This window comes from Lonchura striata, chromosome 12 (genome assembly GCF_046129695.1).
Source record: "Lonchura striata isolate bLonStr1 chromosome 12, bLonStr1.mat, whole genome shotgun sequence".
In the NCBI taxonomy this organism is placed as follows: domain Eukaryota; kingdom Metazoa; phylum Chordata; class Aves; order Passeriformes; family Estrildidae; genus Lonchura; species Lonchura striata.
This window is the reverse complement of record NC_134614.1, coordinates 6669714-6691690: the sequence shown is the minus strand read 5'-3', so window position 1 is coordinate 6691690 and position 21977 is coordinate 6669714. Positions and strand designations below refer to the sequence as shown.

The 21977-nt window shown below is 46.3% G+C and overlaps 1 pseudogene; it reads right to left on the bottom strand.

Annotated features, from left to right (window-relative positions):
- Positions 1–2833: 2833 nt before the first annotated feature.
- LOC144247029 (E3 ubiquitin-protein ligase PHF7-like) lies at positions 2834–7613 on the bottom strand (annotated as a pseudogene).
- Between the last annotated feature and the right edge of the window lie 14364 nt (positions 7614–21977).

Genomic DNA, 21977 nt, shown 5'->3' with positions numbered 1-21977 from the left:
TGTGTGGGGCCCAGAGCAGAGGCAGGGGGAGGCAGGAGCTGCTCAGCCATGCCGCGGCTGGGAGCCTCCTTCCTCCCCAAGTGGGGCCCAGCTGGGCCAGGGGGCAGCTCTTGGGACACCCGTGCCCGCAATGGCCCCTGCTCTCCAAGGCCTCCAGCCCTGCCCATCAGCCAGGCAGGCAGGCAGGGACAGAGCAGCCCTTGGGGCCGATGCTGCTGCATCCAAAGAGCCCCGCAGAGGTGCTCATGCCCGCTGCCATTGGCTCTGTGCCCTGCAGTGTGCATGCTGTGTCGCCGTGCAGAGGCTGTGCTTCCCCAAGTGCTGCCACCAGCTCCTGTGCTGCTGCTGATGCTCTGCCCAGCCCACCCACGGACACTGCTGGAGCCTCACACCCACCACAGCCAGCTGGGGTGTGACAGCTCTGCTGCTATGGGCACGGCTCTGGGCAAAGCACCCGCATGTCCCTGGGCTGGGGCCATTGCCCAGGTCGGGCTTGGCAGAGCCCGTCTGCTCCTGGAGAGCCGGGGCCAGTGCCCAGGTGTGCCCTGGCCCGGCTCTGGGGCGCCTTTGACATTCCTGCTTGCCTTTAGAGCCGCCAGGGATGAGCCGGAGCTCAATGGCCCCGGCCTGGCTGGACAGTCAGGACTGGAGCCTTCCCGTGGCTCCCCAGCACCCAAGACCATCAGCCCCAGCTTGGAAACACTGCCGAACAGGATTTGCCAATTTTTTTTCCTCTTAGATCTTTGAAAGGATTTTGGTAGTAACATTGTTTGACCACTTCTTCAAGGAACAAACGTGGCACGTTTCTATTCAGTAAAGAGTTTATTGGCTTCCTTGCATTTCTATTTGGTATCCCTATGCTTCCTTCAGCATTCTGGGAAATAATGAAAATCTACCGAATTCTTCAGAGAATTTTCTGAATCCACTATTAGGCGAAGTCTCTAAATTCACTCCTCTTAAATACATCCTTTACGTACAGTTAATTAGCTGCTCCTGTAACATACAAAGATGTAGTGGTTTACCTGCCTGGACAACACAACATGATGTTATACACACCGGTATAGTAAATCACTTTTGTTCCTGGGGAGTTGCAAAGTTGCAGGCTCTTCTTGAGGTCCTGAATTAATTCTGCACGCCCATTCATACCTGCATTCCCTACCCGTGCTCAGCTTTCACCTACAGTTCCCAGGGAACACATGTTACATACTCACCACAAGCAATAATCTACATTGGTCTTCCCAACCCTTTTTCTTCACTGAACTCTACTGATCTACAAAATAACTTTGGGCCCTCTGTGCAAAAAGAAGAACCAATTAATAGGCTTAAACATTTTCAATTGTGCTGCTGCTTCTAACAATCATGGGCAACTCAGCAATAAAGTCAGGAGTCAATTCTTCACATCCTTCCTGTTCTCTTGCCCCCCACCAGATGTTGTCTCCCAACAGAAATGTTCCCTCCTGCAGCCTGGTGTCTGCGGGACAATGAAAGGCAGCAGAATTTTCCTCAGCATGCTGCAGTCTAAATTGCAGTGAAATAGCCGCTGTTTCATTAGAAGCTCAGCACCAGGATCACACATCTTCCCCCAGAACTGGGGCCTGCTTAGGACTGAGCTCTCCACTTTAACACCCCCTGCAAATCAGACAGGCTGGAAGAGTGCTGGGCATGAACTGTATGAACACAGCAATACATTTCTGCAGCGTTATCGAATCAGTCTTGAGAAATGCACACCATTTAAGCGTGTCTTAAGACTATTCTACAAAACATATAACAAGCAATTGTTTTGCTGGCCTCTGCAATTTTTGGGGATGGGACTCCATATGTTTCCTTTGGTTGTTGTTTTCTTTGTTTCTAAATACAAAATCCCCTGGATTCAGAAGAGAAACCCCCAGATTCATTAGGACAAATCACCACAGGGACCTATGTGGGTGACAAGAACACAGAATTCTTAATGGTAACTCCAGAAAGACAGGAAAAAGTTAAAGGTGATAAAAATACCTGAAAGGATCCAAAATGTCTAGGTAAACTATCAATGGGCTAATGTTTTGGTAAGCTCTGCAAGTCCGGATTCCTATTAGGCAATTACCTGAAAGAGAAGAAAGCCAGAAATCTGCTTGGCCTTTATTTTACCAGGACTTTTTCACGGGATTCTGCCATAATTTTGAGCACAAGTAAGGATGCCAAAATTTGACTAGGAAACATTCCTAGGCAGGCAGCATTTTTTCCTCCTCACAGAATTCCAGGAAAAGTTTAAAAAAACACAAAAGGGGGTGAAGAAATTCTGTCGTACCTCTTAGGCATTCATCATCTTCAAAGAAGAAGACAACTCTAGCACTTTCTGTGCATGGTAAAGAAACAAACCTAGACAAGTACAAAGGGATTTTAGCATTCTAAATTGTACTATCAAATTCCATGAACACAAGTTAAAACTGCAGTGCTTCAGAGAATTGGTATACAGTGAAAAGCTTTATTCCCTAGTAACCAAATAGAGCCTTCTAGAAAAAAAAATAAAACTCTTCTTAAAATAAAACTGACTGTGTCTTTGGCTTCTGGCCAAACTCAGTTTGGAGTTGGTCAAACCAAAATGAGCCCGTTAATTTCTTGTGCTCAACGTCTCTCTTTTCATATTCAGCTTCACATCACATGGGCTGCTGGGAGTTTTGACTGTGGGCAGCACAAATGGTTTTCCAAGATAACTTTCACTGCTCAGAGGTGTGCAATCTCAGTTTCCCATTCCCTGAGTGCTGCTATTAATATTCCCACAGCATCCAACTACTACAGCCAAGTAGACAGCAAATAGAAACGGAACTTGCATTTCTTGGTCCGTTTCAGTGTCTCACGTCTCAGGCTCATCATCACCCTCAGAGCTGCCGTCTTGGAAACGTGAATCCTCTTGCCATGCAACTTTTACCGGCTTTATTGTTCCAAGTCTGCAAGACTCTGCAATAACAGCAGCGAAAAAGAAACAAAGCCACATCCAGATTATTCCTCCACTTGTCAGGAAGAATTCCTCCTTTCAAGACAAATACTTACAGTGGAGAAGACAGATGTAGGAAGGACAGAATCTGCTTCTGCCAGATTTTCTGAGCTACATATCTGCTCCAAGATTTTCCACTCTGTTCTCGGGATCTCTGCTGTATTCTTATGAATTTATCATTGCATTGAGAAGACACCGGATACCTTCCGAATTCAGCACAAGTGTGGGGGGCTTGTTGCTTTGTGTTGTTGCGTTGTTTTTTTTAAATATTTTGGATAACTTCACATGGTTTCTTTTCTCTCCTACAGGACTGTGACTTGATTTAATGTTGTTTCATCCTCTTTCATAAGGCCTCATTTTATCTATGGTTGGAACATCCCAACCATCATGTGTCGTTCAGTTTACTTCTTCTATAGGTCCAAGAAGAGAATTCAGTAGCAAAGAGAATGTTCGTGGATCTTGCGGTCATCTCCAGGCTTTTGCTCCTCCCTCTCCATTAACACACATTTACTTTAAAATCTTGTTGGGTTCTCTGAAACTTGATATGATTGGTGTGCCATCTTTCTCCCTGTTTGCGAGATTCAGGGCTTGACAACAAAGTTTTTCACCACTCAGCAAAATTCCCAATGCCTTCTCAAAGCATGCCTTTCAGAATTCCTGAGATGCAAGCATGAGTTACCTCTCATTCATGTACCACAGCCTTGGCAAGCAGAAATGAAGATCAAAATGCTTCTGCCTACTTACTGTCTTCTGCTGTAAAAAATCTCCTGCGTCCTGACCTCTTTACACCACAATGCTCTACAGTGCCTGCCAGAAGCTCTTCCTTAGAAATGGCACTGTGAGAAGGGTCCTGCTGTTACCTTCTTTGATGCCCAACTCCTCTGTGTCTCCAAAGAAGGAAAACTTGAACGCGCTTGACTCCTGAGATGCGTCGTTCTCGGGCAAATGTCCCAAATGGTCATCTGGGGGCAGGGTCCTGTACATCCTCTTTGTCCCAGGGTATTTCCACAATCTTTTCTGTTTTGTTCTTTGAAGCACCAAACAAGTCCTTTAAACTGAAATGAGATTGTTCAAGGATAGCAAAACAATGCACATCCTTTCCAAAGACAGCTTCCCAAGGAGCCACCTTGCTCTGAACGCCTCCCTAACTGTATGAAAGGCCTATAAAGGAGAGGTTCACTTTACAATAGTGAGCAGTGGGGAAACATCTCAGCTTGGAGTCAAAAGGCCGGAACAAAAGTCCTTTTTCATTAGCCACATCATTTAAGTGACTTTTCACTTAATACATGGTAAGACAGAAATCAAGGGATTTAGCACAAGACTACTTTCCTGCCAGTAGAAATGTCAAGAGCTAATACGGTTTTCTCACAGACCTGCAAATCTCAAGGTCTCTGTATTGACTGTTCTCACCTTCACTTTTGGCAGTAAACAGATGGACTAGAAAGAAAAGATGAAGCTACGTGCTGCTGTTGGAGGTCCCAGTTGAGGCCCGACGCCTCTGGTGGGAGCGGTTGCTCCTGCAGGAACTCTCTGATGGTGTTCCCGTGCGCCTGGGCCTCTCAGCGCTTGCTGCTCTCCTCCTGCTCCTGTCCTGGCGACTCCTGGACCGGAGAGGTTGATCCGAGGCCCGGCGCTGCAGGCGGGAGCGGCTGCGTCTGGGGGATGTCCCTGATGGAGTATCCCTTTGCCTTGGCCACTCAGTCCTTGGTGCTGTCCTGTGGCTGCTGTCACGGCGACTCCTGGACCGGACAGATGGACTTAGGGCCTGACCTTGCTGGTGGGAGCGGCTGTGTCTGCGGGACGTCCCTGGCGATGTCTCCCTTTGCCTGGGCATCTCAGTCCTTGGTGCTGTCCTGTGGCTGCTGTCACGGCGACTCCTGGACCGGACAGATGGACTTAGGGCCTGACCTTGCTGGTGGGAGCGGCTGTGTCTGCGGGATGTCCCTGGCGATGTCTCCCTTTGCCTGGGCCTCTCAGTCCTTGGTGCTGTGCTGTGGCTGCTGTCACGGCGACTCCTGGACCGGACAGGTGGACTTAGGGCCTGACCTTGCTGGTGGGAGCGGCTGTGTCTGCGGGATGTCCCTGGCGATGTCTCCCTTTGCCTGGGCCTCTCAGTCCTTGGTGCTGTGCTGTGGCTGCTGTCACGGCGACTCCTGGACCGGACAGGTGGACTTAGGGCCTGACCTTGCTGGTGGGAGCGGCTGTGTCTGCGGGACGTCCCTGGCGATGTCTCCCTTTGCCTGGGCGTCTCAGTCCTTGGTCTTGTCCTCTGGCTGCTGTCACGGCGACTCCTGGACCGGACAGGTGGACTTAGGGTCCAATCTTGCTGGTGGGAGCGGGTGCATCTGGGGGATGCCTGTGAAGGTGTCTCTCTTTGCCTGGGCATCTCAGTCCTTGGTGTTGTCCTTCTGCTGCCATCACAGCTACTCCTCGATCGGACTGGTCCATCTGGGGCCCGACCTTGCTGGCGGGAGCGGGTGCGCCTGCGGCCGGGCCCAGTATGTCTGGAATGGCCCCTGTCCTCAAGCTCAGGGGTGCTGCTGTACATTGACCTTGTTCTGCTGGGGCTGCTGGTGTCCAGCGAGGGAGATGGCAGAGACTGCTGCCGTGCTGTGCGTTGGTGGCTGCTGCGGCTGCTGGTCTCTGCGGATGAAGCCTGGGGATCCTGCCCCGATGGCACCGGGCCATGGGAGCTGGGGCTGATGGCCTCAGATTCTGTGGAGCCGTGAGCAGGCTCCAGTCCTGACTGACTGGTCGGGCTGGGGCCACTGAGCTCTGGCTCATCCCTGGAGGCTGTAAGGACAAGCAGGAATGTCAAAGACCACCCAGGCCCAAGGCAAGCCTGGCCAGAGCAGAACCCCAGCCCTTCAGGAGGAGACGGGCTCTGCCAGGCCCAGCCTGGGCACTGCCCCCAGCCCAGGGACACCGGGTGCTTTGCCTCATACTCGTTTCAAGACCAGCACAGCTGTCACACTCCCAGCTCTGTACGCTGTTTTTCAGGCCAGAGCAGCACCTGTGGGTGCCCTCCGCAGCGCAGGAGGAGCACAGGAGCAGTTCCCAGGGCCTGGGGATGCAAATGGGTTTATGACACTGAGGACAAATTGATTGTCCGGCCAAGCTCTTCTAGTTCTTTTCTCTTTGAGCCCTTGAAATGACACGGCTACCCTGCAGAGCCTCAGGTGCCGCTCCCCAACTTACCCCTCTTCCTCTGCCTCCTCCCTGCCTCCCGGGTAAAGGCAATCCCTGGCATTGCACCTGCTGTGCCTCTCTCCTAGATCCGCGTAAGCATGGTTGTCCTCCCATGTTGGCTGTCTGATGGAGAAAGGAAAAGCTGATGAGTTTCTGCTGCCCTCCCCTCACAGAGGTATAGATTGTCCCTGCTGTTCGTCCCGTACTTTTCCAAGGCGTGCGTGAAGCTAAAGCCCAGACTCACGGGACAGGGCAGGGACAGGACTGGTATGGCAGGGCCTGGCAGAGCACAGACCTTGCAGCTCCTGTCCTGTGCGGCAGGCAGAAGGACACCAACCTGAAGGGGATTCGGATCCCCAGGATGAACATTTCGACAGTGAATACCATCCGGTCTCTGCACAGGGGGCACCGAAAATATAAAGCACCAGCACACATGGCCTGTCCCTGCAGGGCAAACAGAAGCAGGGTGAGCAAGGCCCTGGTGCTGCTGAGCACCTGCTGTGCCCTGGGGCTGAGGGGAGGGCTCCTACCTGGATGCAGTCCCTGTGGAACCAGGCCCTTTTGCACGCTGAGCACACCAGGGTTCTGAAAGTCTTTCTATCCTCCACTGGCTCCATGCAGATGAGACAATTGGTGCCTGGCTCTGGAGTTGCCTCCACGTTCTGCTTTGGACGGTGCACAGGGCAGAAGGAGCTGGAGGAAAATGGATGGGCAAAGTGAGAAATGTTGGATCTTCTGCCAGGGGTGACCAGGAGTGGGGAGGAGGTACCTGAACTGTGGAATGTACTGTGTGACGCAGCCGCCCTCCTTGGCACAGGGCAGGTGGAACCATCTGTCACAGTCCTCCATGCAGCACATGATGGTTGCCCCGCTGTGGCCACAGACGCAGCAGCGCTGGAAAGAGCCAAGCAGCCCCATCAGCAGCAGCCTCGGGGCCTCCCCAGGCAGCCCCAGCGCTCCGGGCAGGGTGCAGGATGTGGCCACTGCTGGGTCTCAGCCCACAGAGCCGTCTGGTGGAGGAGGGGGGCTCCTGTGTGAGAGCCTCTGTGCAGCTGCTGGGAGCCAGACTTTGTCCCACAACTGGCCAGAAGGGCAGGCCTTTCCTTCCAAGTGTCTGGGCTAAGCTCTGGCAAACCTCACTTGGCACAAATCTCCCTGCCTGCATCGGACTCTCACCTTTTGTGCTGCCCGCCGCACTGCAATTTGGATATCTCTAGGAAGAATTCTCATGAGCCCAACATGGTCCTTCTCTTGAGGAAAAAGTAGAGTGGCAAAGAACTGCAGCAGAAAGGAGGAGCAGATGAGGAGAGAGGGGCAGGAACTGCCCATTGCAATGGTGGATGGAGCTTCCAGAGCCACTCACCAGGCAGAACACGTGGGCACAGAGTCCGCCCTTCTCCAGTTTGTCACCGCAGATGTCCGGATCAGCCTCTGCACGGCGACACAGCATGCACACTGCCGGGCACAGAGCCAATGGCAGCGGGCATGAGCACCTCTGCGGGGCTCTTTGGCTGCAGCAGCATCGGCCCCAAGGGCTGCTCTGTCCCTGCCTGCCTGCCTGGCTGATGGGCAGGGCTGGAGGCCTTGGAGAGCAGGGGCCATTGTGGGCACGGGTGTCCCAAGAGCTGTCCCCTGGCCCAGCTGGGCCCCACTTGGGGAGGAAGGAGGCTCCCAGCCGCGGCATGGCTGAGCAGCTCCTGCCTCCCCCTGCCTCTGCTCTGGGCCCCACACAACGCCTGCCACAGGAGCCCCTGGCCCCGGCTCTGGGAGGGCGGCTTTGCCCTCACCTGGCTCCCTGGCACCAGGGCCCTCCTGCTTGCTGTCGCACATGGCAGCCATCAGCGGTGAGTCCCTGTCCAGAAAGGTCACAGTCTCCTCCAGGTGCTGGTTCTCTCTCTGTCTGGGAGACAGAAGAGTGTGGGGAGTTTGCAGAACAGGCCCAGAGCCACGAGGGCACTAGTCCCTGCTGAGCCCTGCGTGAGCCCTGCTCCTGTCCGCCTTCTCCTCCCGTTGTCGCCTCGAGGAACACCGCAGTCCGCTCTGGCTGTTCCTCCGCTGATTCTGGGCAGGGAGAGGCAGGGGAGCCTGCAGCACAGGCCCAGAGCCCCGAGCTGTGGGGCTCCGCTGGTCCCTGAGCAGCAGCGTCCCTGCCCTGCCTTCTCCTCCTGTTGTCAGGTCGCACTGACACACGGCCTGAGCCCAGCCTTCCCTTTTGTGACCTTGCTTGCACGGGTCACAATGGCCACTCTGACATCAGCATCGTGCATCCACAATTGGGGCAGCCATGGCCTCAGGTCCCTGGCAACCACTTGAGGCGGCCCCCTTGGTAACTGCCCAGGTTCTGAGATGGGTGCGAAGGTTTGGCCAGGACGGAACCCAGGCAGGGACTCCTGCAGCAAGTGCAGGGCCGAATGCCACGCCCTGGGGCAGCCATCGAGGCTGGTACTGTTGGCAGTAAGGTGCTGTTCAGGCACTGCCACTCCAGGGCTCCAGCCCTGGCCAAGGGAAATCTCTGCTCCTGCCCCTGGCAGGGGTCAGTCACACAGAGATTGTGCATTGAGTCAGGAGTGGAACTGAGGCCACACATGGACTCTAGGTCTCTTCACAAGGTTAATCGGAGTTTATTAGAAACCCATTATTTTATACACCGTTCTATTACAGGTGGACCTGATTAGTCATTTAATCAGCAACCCCTGACATCATTGGCTAATTCACAAGACACCCTTTGCTAAACATCTGATGAGAAAACAGCCGTTCAAAACACCAGCTGCAAGGTTGTTTTTAGTCTTTCTCTCAGGCATCTCAAAACTGTAGTACTTCGCTTGCCCAGTCACGGGGATCTTTTGTGGCGGCTAGCTTGTCCCCTTCAAGTGACTGGAGGGAACTACAAGTGTGGCTGCCCCCGGCTCGTCACTTAGAGCACCGGGTGGCAGTGATTGCCTCAGCGTGGGTGACGAAGGCACAGCAAAGCTACGAAGATCCAAAGCAAAGGAATAGGGAGCGGACACCTGTATGAGGTCTGCAGAGCTTTTATTCTCCCAAACCGGGACAGTGACAGATGCCTCTCTACCTTGGGTCTGACAGGGGATTATAAAGGGTGTGGGCGTGAGGGGGGTGAACACAGTGCAACCAATAGGAAGGGATTACATCAGTGCAGGGGCCAATGAGGAGAACCTAGGGAGGGGAAAGTTTTCCAGGGACCAATACTAACAAGAACAGGGATGACTGACATCAAACATTCTAGAAGAAAATGGGGACGGTTTCAGGGATTGACAGGGAGAGGGGGTGTACAACTTGGACTGACAGGGGTATTTTTAGGTACAGAGGGAGATTGACAACCCTGTGGCAGGAAAACTTTGTGGCAAGGAGGTGGGGAAAAACCTTCCTAGGGAGGAATAGGGGACACTTGGAACATACCAACAAGACCTGTCTAACAACTAATTTCTAACTTAATTACCAAAACCTTATAAATCCTTGTAAAACTGTCACACAACCACACAGCAACCCTTCGCACCATTGGCTAATTCACAAGACACCCTTTGCTAAACATCTGATGAGAAAACAGCCGTTCAAAACACCAGCTGGAAGGTTGTTTTTAGTCTTTCTCTCAGGCATCTCAAAACTCCCCACAACAACACCTGGGAAAGTTTATCTGGCTTCTCTTTCTCTGACTAAAGTGTTGCATCCACATGGATTCTCTTGCACTGGAGAAATTCAAAACCTGCTTCAGGTGAACTGACATTTTCCTCAAGACCTCTCTGGGGAAAACCAGGATGAAAGTGAAGGCACTGCTTTGTTACAGGGGCATTGCCATGCCCGAATCCTCAGTGAAGGAAGAAAATTAGCAATGGTGACACCGCTGTATAAACACAAAGCACATTTCAATGGTCAGCTGAAGTGCCCGGAGGAGACAGACATTAACCACCCTCACACTCATCCTCAGGACAGTTTTGTCTCCACATTTGACAGTTCTTCCTTTGAATGTTGTTTGGTTTATTACAACTCAGAAGCTTAAAATAACAGTGCCCAGTGTAGTTATTAGACCCCAAAACAGCCCTCTAACAATTGCCTTATGTATTTCTCACTGTCATGTCCCAAGACTTTTTATCTGAGGTCAGAACAAAAGAATTCCAGCCTCCTGCCCATGATAGAGATGGGGAGATTTTGAAAGGATATAAGGACAACCATTATCTGTTGGGAGGTTACTGATGAAGAACAGGAAGTTCAGGAGAGATGGAAAGAAGTCCAATTGCTTTTCTAGAATAGGAAGAAAAGCTTTTTAAAGCCAGTATACTCAGTATACTTTGCCACTTTATCTTTGCTGCTCTCCCAAGACAAAAGATTTTGCAGTGTGAATTTATGACAATTGGTTTTGTATCTAGAAAATTAAATGTCATTGTTCTGTAAAATGATAAAGCTGCAAAATCTAAAATTAAAAAAATAAACAACCAAAACCAAACACCAAACCAAAGAAAACTGAAGTATTTGTCAATTCAAGTGCAAGGTAGATCAAGTGCTACCTGCCAGCATCAGTTGGCAGGTTCTGCCAAGGTGCAAAGGCTGCCACACCAGCATGGCAAGCTTGAAAGAGTCCTGTGTAGATTCATCACAGTGGAGAAGATCAGCAGGACCCGAGCAAATACAGAGACTTGTACAGTTTCAGAAATCAGATACAGGAAACAATTCCTTCAGAGCTCTCTGCTACAGTTTAAATTCATTATCTACCAGAAGGAAAAAAGTAAAACAGACCTTTAAAACAGACTATCAAAGCAATAGTGGAGTTTTCAAGAATGAATCATTTTCTCTACTCTATGGGACTGGACTTAAGCAGATCCCACCCTTGAAGGGAGCCTGCGAGTGCAAATACAGAAGGGGCAATCCCACCCTGAATTTGTCAGGAAGGGGAGCTGCTCTTTCCACTCTCTGTGGTCATACAGTTTGTCTTTTCCAGACTGGGAGGTAGGAAATTTATTGTTAAATTACATTTCTAACAAATTTAGGAGCTTTAGATATTGCTTCAATACATGCAGTAAAGCATCTCCTTTACTATATAAAAAGCATTGTTTCTAAAATTAAGTTTATATAAAAGAAATGTTCTGTAAAAAGTACTTTATCCCCCAGAACTCAAATAAGGTTTTATAAACAGACATGCACTTGTTACCAGAGAGAATCCTAGAAGCCTTTTGTTTCAGTTATTGTCTATCTTTTTTCTTTGTGTAAAATGCTGACACCTTTGGTAGGTGCCAACAGATTGAGTAATCCAACAGGCAGTTCTTTTCACTACCCACCATTACCTTCACACCATGAAGACTGAAAGACTGGTTTTTGTCAAAATAAATGAAGCTATTCCATATGACAACACATTTCCCCCCACTAACTCCAACAGCTGTAGCCTGAAATCAGGAAAAAAAAAGTTAACTGCCAAGTTAACCCCAAGACTTACTATTCTTTTCGAATTTAAAACAGTGACCGCACCACTTGTTTTTATGCTTTTATCTCCCTCGTGTTCTTGTCAGTACAAAACACATACCATGCATGCTCAGAACCTGGCTATGTTCCCAGTTAAATCAAAGAACATGGCAGCATCCAAGCATCCACAATAACCTCCACTGAGACATAAATGGATCATCATTTATCAGTCACTCTGCCTATGCAAAGTAAGTATTGCAAATCACATGGATGATAAGAGGAGTGTAAGCAGAAGGAGATAAAATAAAAATCTATGTGGCTCTAAGGCAGAAAATATGCTTTTAACCTAAAAAAAACCCAAACAAACCTCACAGCTGCCTTCAAGAAACTACAGCATGTCAAATTCAGCTTTGCTTTCGCTTAGATCATCTCTCTTGGAAAGGCTGTAGATGTGGGGTTTTTTTCCTTCCAATTGAAACTTTTTCTAGGAAAAACATGAGACTGCACATGTACATCTTTGACTAGAATTTCCTAGAGGAAACAACTTCATGTGAGAAGCTTGTGAAGAAGATGTTGAAATCAATGGCTTCCCTGCTTCCTATGCCCTTTCCCCCCACCGTGACTGCACTTCATTTACCTGCATTAACAGCACGGATGAGAGCCAAACTAAGAGAAGGAATTTAAAAAGCTGTGATGTTTTCTCTGCCATTACTTAAAGTGCCACATGCAAACCCAAGCGAACAGTCTCTACTAGACACAGAGGAACTAAAAGAGGATCTTGCAGCCTGGATGTCAGGTAGAAGTGAACATATTTGTCAAAATTACTGTAGAACAGGTACTGCATCAGGAGTGGCAAAAATTAAAGATGCCTTCCTGGGGAGATTCCAGCAGGGAGAAGGTTGCAGACACTTGAATTAGGTTTTCAGGTACTGTGCAGTTTGTTGGCATCTGACCCAAGGGCACAGCTCCCACACACATAAACTTTGGAACATCTAAGCATGGGTATAAGTGCTCTGGCTTGCAAAAGAACTCCGTGTTCAGCAGCTTGCAGTGGGGAGTGTCCTTAGGGTGCACTCAGAAATAAACCAAAATTAGGCCCCTTATGGCTTCAGGGGTTAGAGTTTCTTGGGGTTTGTTTTGTTCTTTTGGGGGTGGATTTTTAAAGATGTGTAGAGAACTTCTAGTTGCGAGCACTTTACATTATTAGACCACGCTAGCTGTCTTACCACTGAGCACAATGAAATATTAATTATTTTTATCCAGAATTATTGGTGATTCGAGACATGACAACACAAGTATTGTAGCCTTCCAAAAATGATGTGTGTTTTATTCTCTTGATACAAATATTCTATTCCTAGGAATGAATGGTAAATACAACATTTGCACAACCCATTTTTACAAAATCAAAGGAGCAAAGGACTGACTTTCAACTGATACTCCCCATTCTTAAAGAGAAAAGGGTTACCAAAGGACAAATGGAATGCTGACCACTAAACAAAGTGATGGTTCTACCTTTCTTCAGTTACACATTGGAAACGCCACAACTAATCAATCTCTCAGTGAGCTTATTCTTTGGAAAGGAGACTCCTCATTCCCCTAGGGGGCCATGGTCTGTGGTGTGCCCACAGGTCAATGTCCTCACCTGCCTCCTAGCCTGGCGGCTGAGCAACAGGGCTTCCTGTCGCAGGATTTCTGAGAGAGAGAGGACACGCTTTATATTTCGAGTGAAGGTTGAGCTACCCCCAGTCTAGGCCTCAGATAATGGGCCTTGGTAAGGCCTTTGAAGCCTTTGACACAGTAAGAAATTAGTCACTGCGCAGTTCGAAATTATGTTAAGGTAACCACAGTATCAACGAGTTTTCTGGGTGTGAATTGGTGAAGGGCTGCAGTGTGGAACTCTAGCCACCTTAAGACAAAGACAAACAATGTTTGCTGACCAATGATAGTGTGCTCACAATTTGTAAACGATATTGAAGTGTATATAAACTGCCATCTTATAAAGAATAAACGGAGAATGTAGCATTAGCTATATTGGCTTGATCTGCGTTTGTCCTGTCCAGCATTCCCTATTGTATAAGAAGTCCCTTGCTTCTGCTTCCAGCTTTGGGTAAGGCAGTGTTTGAAATACAGACGCAAAGAAGACTGTAGGGTATGAAATACCATAAAGCTAAATTCAGGCATTTGTCAGACACAGCAGCTCAAGGTACTGAGCAGCACAAAGGGTTCTGAGTTTAAGAACCTCTCTTGAAAGAGACACTACGTGTGTCTTACCTGGAACTCAGCTGCTGGTACTGGATATTGGGCTCTGTCATCACAGCAGACACTGCCTGCACCCTGTCAAATGAACTTGAGAGTTAGGCCGGAGATGGAAGGAGGGGTGAACAATTAACAGTTTCCTTAGAAAATGAGAATTGAATTTAAACAATTTTTTTTTTTTCCCTTTTCGTCTGTTCCAAAACACACAGTAATGGAGATTCAGAGATCCCTTTGTTCCATCATGGCATTATCCAGTGCCTCCAGCTGTTTTAGATACCTGGAAGGTGGGACCAGTGTTCTGGTCCTCAGTTTTTGTGATTTGCATTCACTCCTCAACCTCTTCCCAATTCTTTAGGGTGCCAGGCTGCCTTGCAGGATCCTCACTCCAAGCCCAGCATCCTCACTGACACCAGCATTAGCCACTTCTGATTGTGCAGCCGCAGCTCGGTACCATTTGATGCAGCTCTCCAGCTCTCCGCTCCCCCTCTACTCCAGCCTCATTAATCAAAATGGATGTTGGCAAACTGCAGTAAATGCCAATGAGATTTCTTCAGTGTCTCCTAAGTCCTCTTGAAAATAGTGTGCATGGAAATTCAGACGTTTCGCTCAGCTGCACTGCAGAGCTGACACTGCGGCACGGTATTTCAGAAAGGCAAAGGAAACAAAATACAGAACCTTCTCCTGGCACATACAGGTCACAACTAAATGACTGAACAGCACATGTTTGGTTTAACCAAGTTCTACTGCACAAACCAGAGCGAAAGCTTCAGGACATCACCTGATGCGGGACGGAGGGAAGAGCATATTAAAAATAAAAGCAGGGGAAGCGCCACAAATGCTTCCACTGCACCGAGCATCTCTGCAATTGGCTGGGAGAGCTGTTGCTGCACAAACTCTGCCTGCTCCCGCCCCACGGAGTAAGCCCTGCTCCCTCTTACAACAGGCTGAAGCACAGCATGGCAAGCTGTCCCCAGTTACTATCCCTGATGGCCATCCCCCCTCAAGCTCACAACAGTAACAAGTTTGCCCGAGATCCTAAAAATCTCTCAAATTGAGCTGTGTGCGGGAGGAAAATTGTAGTCCACAAATGTTTCATGCTAAGCCTAGCAAACTTGGCCTCTATAACTTCTGACTTCCAAAGCAACAGATCATGGTTCAAACCCTGCTGGGGTATTGTCCAGTAAAAATCCCTTTCAGGTGCGTCATCACTGTAAGAAGGAAAGCAGGGAAACAAAGGTGAGGCAATTTCAAAAGGTACTAAACTGAAGGCAGAAAGGAAATTAAAGTCCCTCCTCAAAGAAAACAAGCCTTGGGTTTACGACTAAAATATCTTTACAGGGGATTAGTCTTGATTTTTAAATAAGAAAAAGGAAAATTTTCCCTTTGTGTGGCAACCATGTATTAAAATCAACACAGACAAAAGTGTACCTGAGTGTCTAAAAGTCTCACCTGTCCCAGGGGTAACTCTTTGTATTGGAAAGGTGCGCCCTAGCCTAGGGGAAAAGTGCTGCAAAAATACCTGCTGCTTTAAGTTATGAAATGGAAAAGCTAACATCCTACCTCTTCAGCTCCTACTCTAATGCAAAGCAGTGATGAATTTGGAACAAACCCCAGACACTTAATAAAATTATCAACTTTAATGTCCTGACAACTGATATGCTGGAGCAAATCCTGAAGGACCCATGGGATTCATTAATACACTTTCATCATAAAAAGGGGAAGTAAAGTGAATGATCCCAAATAGCAGGCCAAGCTACGGAGAAAATTCCCAAATGTATAATTAAAAAGACTGAGTTAATAAGGATGTTGCATTAATTCAGGTCCATCAATAAAACAACCCTAGCAGCTTTAGGTATTATCTTCAAAACCAGCATTAATGTGGAATGTTCAGCAAAAAGTCGGGCTTAAATAGCAGTAAAACTCTATTTATTTGGGGTGAATAGGAGATTTCTTCTGCAATTACAAACAGTAATTGTCCAAGAAGTCACAAGTCCTTCATCACAGGAGTCACTTACACATGGAAATTACAGGATGTGCTTTTTTGGGGAATTGCAACAATACTTGAGAAGTATATAATAAATAAGAGCATGTACAAACAGGTTACCAATAGAACAGAATTCTGTAACTCTGGTTTGAAGAGTATTCTCACTCCTCGGTCACATCACAAAGGCAAAGGCAAAGTGAACTGAATATAGCATCCAGGCTAGGGCCAGATTTGACTGCTTCATGATTTAGAAACCTCTTGGGAAGCTGGGACACTTGCTCAGTTTGTGAACCCACTCTAAACTCTGTTTCTACTGGGGTATAGTTGTACTCAGTCCAGCTGGATTAAAACTAAGCAGAGAGATGCTTTCTGAACATAGCAAAGCCATAGCCTGTGGCTCCCTGGACCTGTAGGGAGCATGTCCTCACTCCCTAGCTGAACAAGCTATTTTTAGATTACACAAAATGGATGCCAACAGACCTGCTGTAATCAAATGCTGGTTAAAAACAGCACCTATCTTCAGCAAGGAGATGGCTCATGATGGCTCCCGAGGATGTTCCTAAAATGCTGTGCTGTCCTAGCCAGTTTTTCAAAGGTTCTTTATCGCTGGCTGGGGGCTACATCCAAGTCACTAACTGGATTGGACTGCTGTGGTATGCGTCTCGAGCTGTTTATTTTTTAGCATCAGTCTCATTACAGGGTTATGACAATGGGAAGATGCCAGCAGCTCACATCCAGGCAACAGACCAAGAACTTAATGTTACAACTTACTTTATAAACACTTTGACCAGTCACACAAAGCAAAAGCATATTGACAGTAGTTCTATCCAATCACTACAAGCACACGTACCTTTAGTTAAAATAATGCTTGCTTATATTGAATACAATACTTGCTTGTAAGCCTCAAGATACAATGCACAGAGCTCCATTATTAAGCTTAGACCTTCCTAATATCTCATCAGATATACTTTTCTGCAACTTAGGAAGTTATTCTACCCAAGCGTTAATACACAGACTATTATTCTCTTTGTCCTTTCTTTCTACTTCTTGTATAATTTTTCTGCTGACAAATCTTATAGCTACTGCGTAGCTCTAATCACCATCCTGGTGTATCTGGGGCCTGCCTTTCGCAATGTGCCCAAAACGCTCTGATTTTACGGAATCCCACAATTCCCCCTCTTCTTTCAACTGAAAGAAACTGTCATAATCTTGTCGTTTATTAACTACCTTGCATTCATAGCTTTCCTATAATATCTCTGCTTATTACTTGCTTAAAGCACCATTTTTGTTTGCATTAAGCATAGCTATATTACAACACAACAAATTTATTGCTGTGAAGGTCCAATCAGTTCAAAGCACATAAGTCATATTTGATAGCAATTACAAGTCATTGTTCAAAATTGTCTTGCCGATTCCAAGGTCTTAGTTCTAAATCTTTGTCCATCTCTATACCTTCATCCACTAACTCTGTAAGAGTTTGAGAACTCTCTGTGAATGCATTTCCTACCTCTCTTTCCTGAATGATAAAAACTTGTTTGATAGCTTTGCCCATCATGTGTTGTACACACCGAAGTATGCAGGTATTACTACTAGTATCGTAACTAAAATGCCTAACACACATAAACATATTTTACAAAGATTCTTTAGCCAAGGTGCAAAACTCCATTCTTGGAACAAGTTATCTAACCATGATCCACCATCTTCTTTAATTTGAGCTGTCATATCCTTCAGCTTTTGTATGCTTTTGTGTATGGATTGAGAATAATCTGACAGATTCATACAACACGATCCTTCAAATTCCTCACAACCATGTCCATGTGCCGGTAAAAGAAAATCAATTGCTGCTCTATTTTGAAGAGTGGCATGTCTAACGCTGTTAACATCCGTCAGCATATCACTGATGGCAGTGGATGTGGCATTAGTTTGTTTACTCAGCCAACATCCAACCTGACCTAGTTGTTTCAATGCCACTGCTGAAGCCAGTTGGGGTAAAAACAAGCCTGCTGAAACCCTTTTCCCAGCATTTCAAGGCGTGAAATCACTCTTACACTCCTCATCATAGTAACTAGCAGATCTTGTCCCCCTATTCTTCTTCTTAATGACTGCTTTAGCTGTAGGTGCTATGACAGTGAGCATTCCAATGCTACAAGGGCCACTTTCAAGGCGTGATGGAATGCCCTGCCAAGCCCTATCTCCACAAATGAACCAATATCCTTTTGGCAATTGTCGTGGATATTGGTCCTCTTTGGAAAACACATCCCAGTTGTCTGAATAATTGCACCAAAAACTCGAATTCCCGTATGCAGAATAATGGGGAGTAACATTGTACTTTGGAGGATCACCTTCTCGCCAATCATTAGCTGTAAACATAATGCAAAAATCCATTGTTAAAGAACCAAGGATTACTAATTCTTGGGGTACAGATACTGCCTTGGGAAGTTCTTTCGCCCAAATACTCAAATTTAATACAGGATCGCCCGCACTGTCAATTTCACCTCTATTGAATTGTTTTTTGACCAAGGGCAAATTGTTTACTGGCACACCGACTAGGCAGGTTGAGAAAGGCTTTTCTGGTTCTGAATTAGACAAGCATATGGTATCTGAGCCTGCTGCCTTGGCTAAGGTCACCCAACATTAGGTTTTGGTTGTTGCACAGGCAAATCTGCACAGCAAAAAGCAATTAAACCCAACCAATACCAGCATATCATTTGATTTTGCTCCATCCTTTTTCATGAGCTAATTATTGGCAAAAATTCCACCCATATATACCAATTCAGAAATGTTGCTTTTGACCTTAAAATAAAATTTCACCTTTGAAAATCCCATAGAGAGGATCTATAACATAAGAAACAAAAATCCCTGTTTTTGCCAAAAAGAACTCTACGAAACCAACAATTAACACATCTATAAAGAGCATAAAAATCAGAAGATTGTAGGTTCCACCGATGAACAAGGAATGCCAGACATGACCCGCGATCTCTCTGTTTGGCTCACGTCTGCGTACTTGCTTCTACGGTCTTGGACTCGTCAACACGTTCTTGGGAGTGATATGGTTTGACGTTTTTCACAGGGACCCACTTAATTCCTGCACCTGTAGAGACAGAAGCATACCCTTTGCCCCAAGTGATTAATCAGAAAGGACCTTCAATTTGTCCTGTTTCAGGGTTTCTAATCAAAACAAGGGGATTTTCTTTCAATTTTGCATGTGTGTTATTTGAAAAATGCCTAAAAATTGGTGGATCGGGTTCTGCTACAGAGATGTTTAAGAAATGAAAAACATATAAAGCTTTGTTCAACCTCATCTGTGGTGTAGCCTCCATTTCCCCCCTCTGTTGATCAAGTATGCATTTTAATGTCTGATGTGCTCTCTCAACAATCGCTTGACCTGTGGGAGAATGAGGAATAGCAAAGATGTAGCAACACCCCAATCTTTTAAAAACGTGGCAAGTTTTTGAGATATATATGAGGGACCATTGTCGGTTTTTACTTCTTGGGGCACACCCAACAAAGCAAAAGCTTGCAAAAAATGGTGACAGGCATGATTACCTGTTTCACCTGTGTGAAGAGAAGCAAAAACTGCACCAGAGAAAGTGTCCATTGAAACACAAATATTTTTAAATTTAGCAAAAGAAGGACATTTAGTGATATCTGTTTGCCATAACTGCAGGCTTTGCAAGCCTCGCGGGCTGACCGCTCCTGTTGAAACAGGAGGCTGCACAAGCTGACAGTCAGGACAAGCACTAATGATAGCCTTAGCCTGACTCTTGGAAATTTGAAACATCGGCACAAGTGCTTGAGCGTTTTGGTGATAAAAGGCATGACTCAATTTCGCTTGCTGAAAAATGTTTGGTAGAGAGTTTGAAATAACCATTGTCAATTTGTCAGCTCTCGCGTCTCCTTCCACTAGAAATCCAGGAAGTGAAGAATGAGCCCTAATATGAGAAACAAAATATGGATTAGTTCTATATTGCAAAGTTGTGTAAAGACATGAAAGCCAATGATATATCATTACAAACATCCTTTAAAACTGATCCTTCTATTCTTTTAACCACATTAGCAGCATAAGCAGAATCTGTAATTAAATTAAAAGGTTGTGGAAAGAGCTGAAAAGCCCAAACCACAGCAGCAAGATCAACAACCTGAGGAGATAATTCTATTTGGACATCTGATTCCCAAGCTTTAGTTGTTTGGTTCAACCAAGTTATTACCGATTTGTGACTTTTGCCTGATCCATCAGTGAAGAGAGTTATTGCATCTAATGGTTCTTCACTTAATATAGGTTTTTCTCTAAAACTCAATTTTGGTTGTAATAATTTGTGAGCTGGGTAATGAACAGAACATATACCTGGGAAATGTAATAATGCATATTGTAAATCATCAGAATTTTGCATTGCCCAATCAAGATAATCTCTTTTCAGTAGTAAATAGATAACTGCAAATTCTTGACCTGCTAAAGTTAACAATCTTGTTCTGGCCTTAATTACAATTTGTGCTATCATCTCTAAAACTGTAAAAATAGTCTTAGGACACCTGTAGGGCAGAAAAAAATCCATTCTATTATCAACAAAGGATCTCTCTAAGAAGGATCCCATTGGAAAATGAGACGACAAAGTTGCATTTTTTCTCCCAAAATGGCAAAAAGGAAAGGCTTTTCTGGAACACAGCGATGAGCTTGTCATCTTTGGAGAGCTTCCATGACCTTGTCAAGAGCTGCACGAGCTTCTGCACGAGTTAAGAGTTCAAGGAGAGTTGATGTCACAACTTCCTCTCAGCAAATCAGAAAGCAGACCCAGTTCATCATTGGTAATTCCCAAAACAGGTTTAACCCAATTGATTTCTCCTCGAAGTTGTTGTAAATCTTGTAGATTGTTGACACTGATCTGGAGCGGTATCCTTTGAGGTGTAATTGTTTTTTCAGTCATCTTCCATCCCAGATACTTCCAGGGTGAAATTTCTTGAATTTTGGTTATAGAAATTTCAAGTCCAGCATTTTGGATTTCAGTAACAACACTAGCAAGTCCCACAAGCAAAACAACAAGTCTTTTTATCAGAGTCCAACTGTACAGTACCAACAGATTTTTCAAAAATTTTTTTGTTTGCTTTTCCAGGACCTTTTCGAGCTTTTCCATTTGTTGTCGCAAATTTTCTCCAAAAGCTCTAGCCAAATTATCTCCCAATGTTTTTCCTAACTTTTCTTGAGATTCTGTAATTTGCTTTCCAAGAGCATTAACTTGCACATTAGCAAGATGTTGTGGAGAAGTGAGTTTACTGCAAGCTGTTAGCATCTGTGTTACAGTTGGAGGCTGATCAGGTAAAGTTAAAATAATTTTTCTACATTCTTCTTAGAATGAGACAAAAGCAAGGTTTTGGATAAAACAGGAATGAGCTTGTTCATCTGGACATTGTTCTTCAACAGCTTGGGTTAATCTATCTAAGGAAGAGCCAAAAGGTTCCAATTGACCTTGTCTGATAGTAGTATAAGCATTTACATGGGTACCAGCTGGCTCAACTGAAAACAAAGCTTTTCTAGCAGCATCTTTAATATCGGTGAGCACAGGCTGAGGCAATTCCGCTGCCTGATTTTCTGGTCTATGGAAAGGTGGATCACCTGCTAGTTGGGCAATATCTATGTTCCCATAATGTCTTGGGGTGACGTTATGGTGTTTGTATCTCCAATCGTGTGTTCTGTTTATGATTTGATATTATGTTCTGTGCTTTCAGAACTGACTCTGAAAGTGAAGTTTTGTTTTGCCTTGTTATCAGCCGTGGGTTCACCTCCCCCCATGGTCTGCTGTCTAGAAAAGGCTAGTGCTGGCTGGCTGGCTTTTGCTTGCTTGCTTGCTTGCTTGGCTTGCTTGCTTTGCTTGCTTCTGCTTTTGCCTTTGCTTCCTAGTCAGTTTAGCTAAGCAGTCCAATTCTTTCCCTAGACTGTTTCTTTTCCTTTCCTCTTCCTGAATACCATCTAGCCTGCTCCAGACTGGGATCTGGGAAACACCAAGAAACACCGGAAGCCTGCATTTTGTGATCTGCAGCAGCCATCCCCAGTGCTGGAGGGCAATCCCCAGCGTCCAGACCTGGGCAACCACTGTCAGGAAAGACTTTCTGGATTTGTTCATCTCTTCAGAGTGGTGAAAGAGTTTTGTTGTCATCTGGAGTTGTTATTTT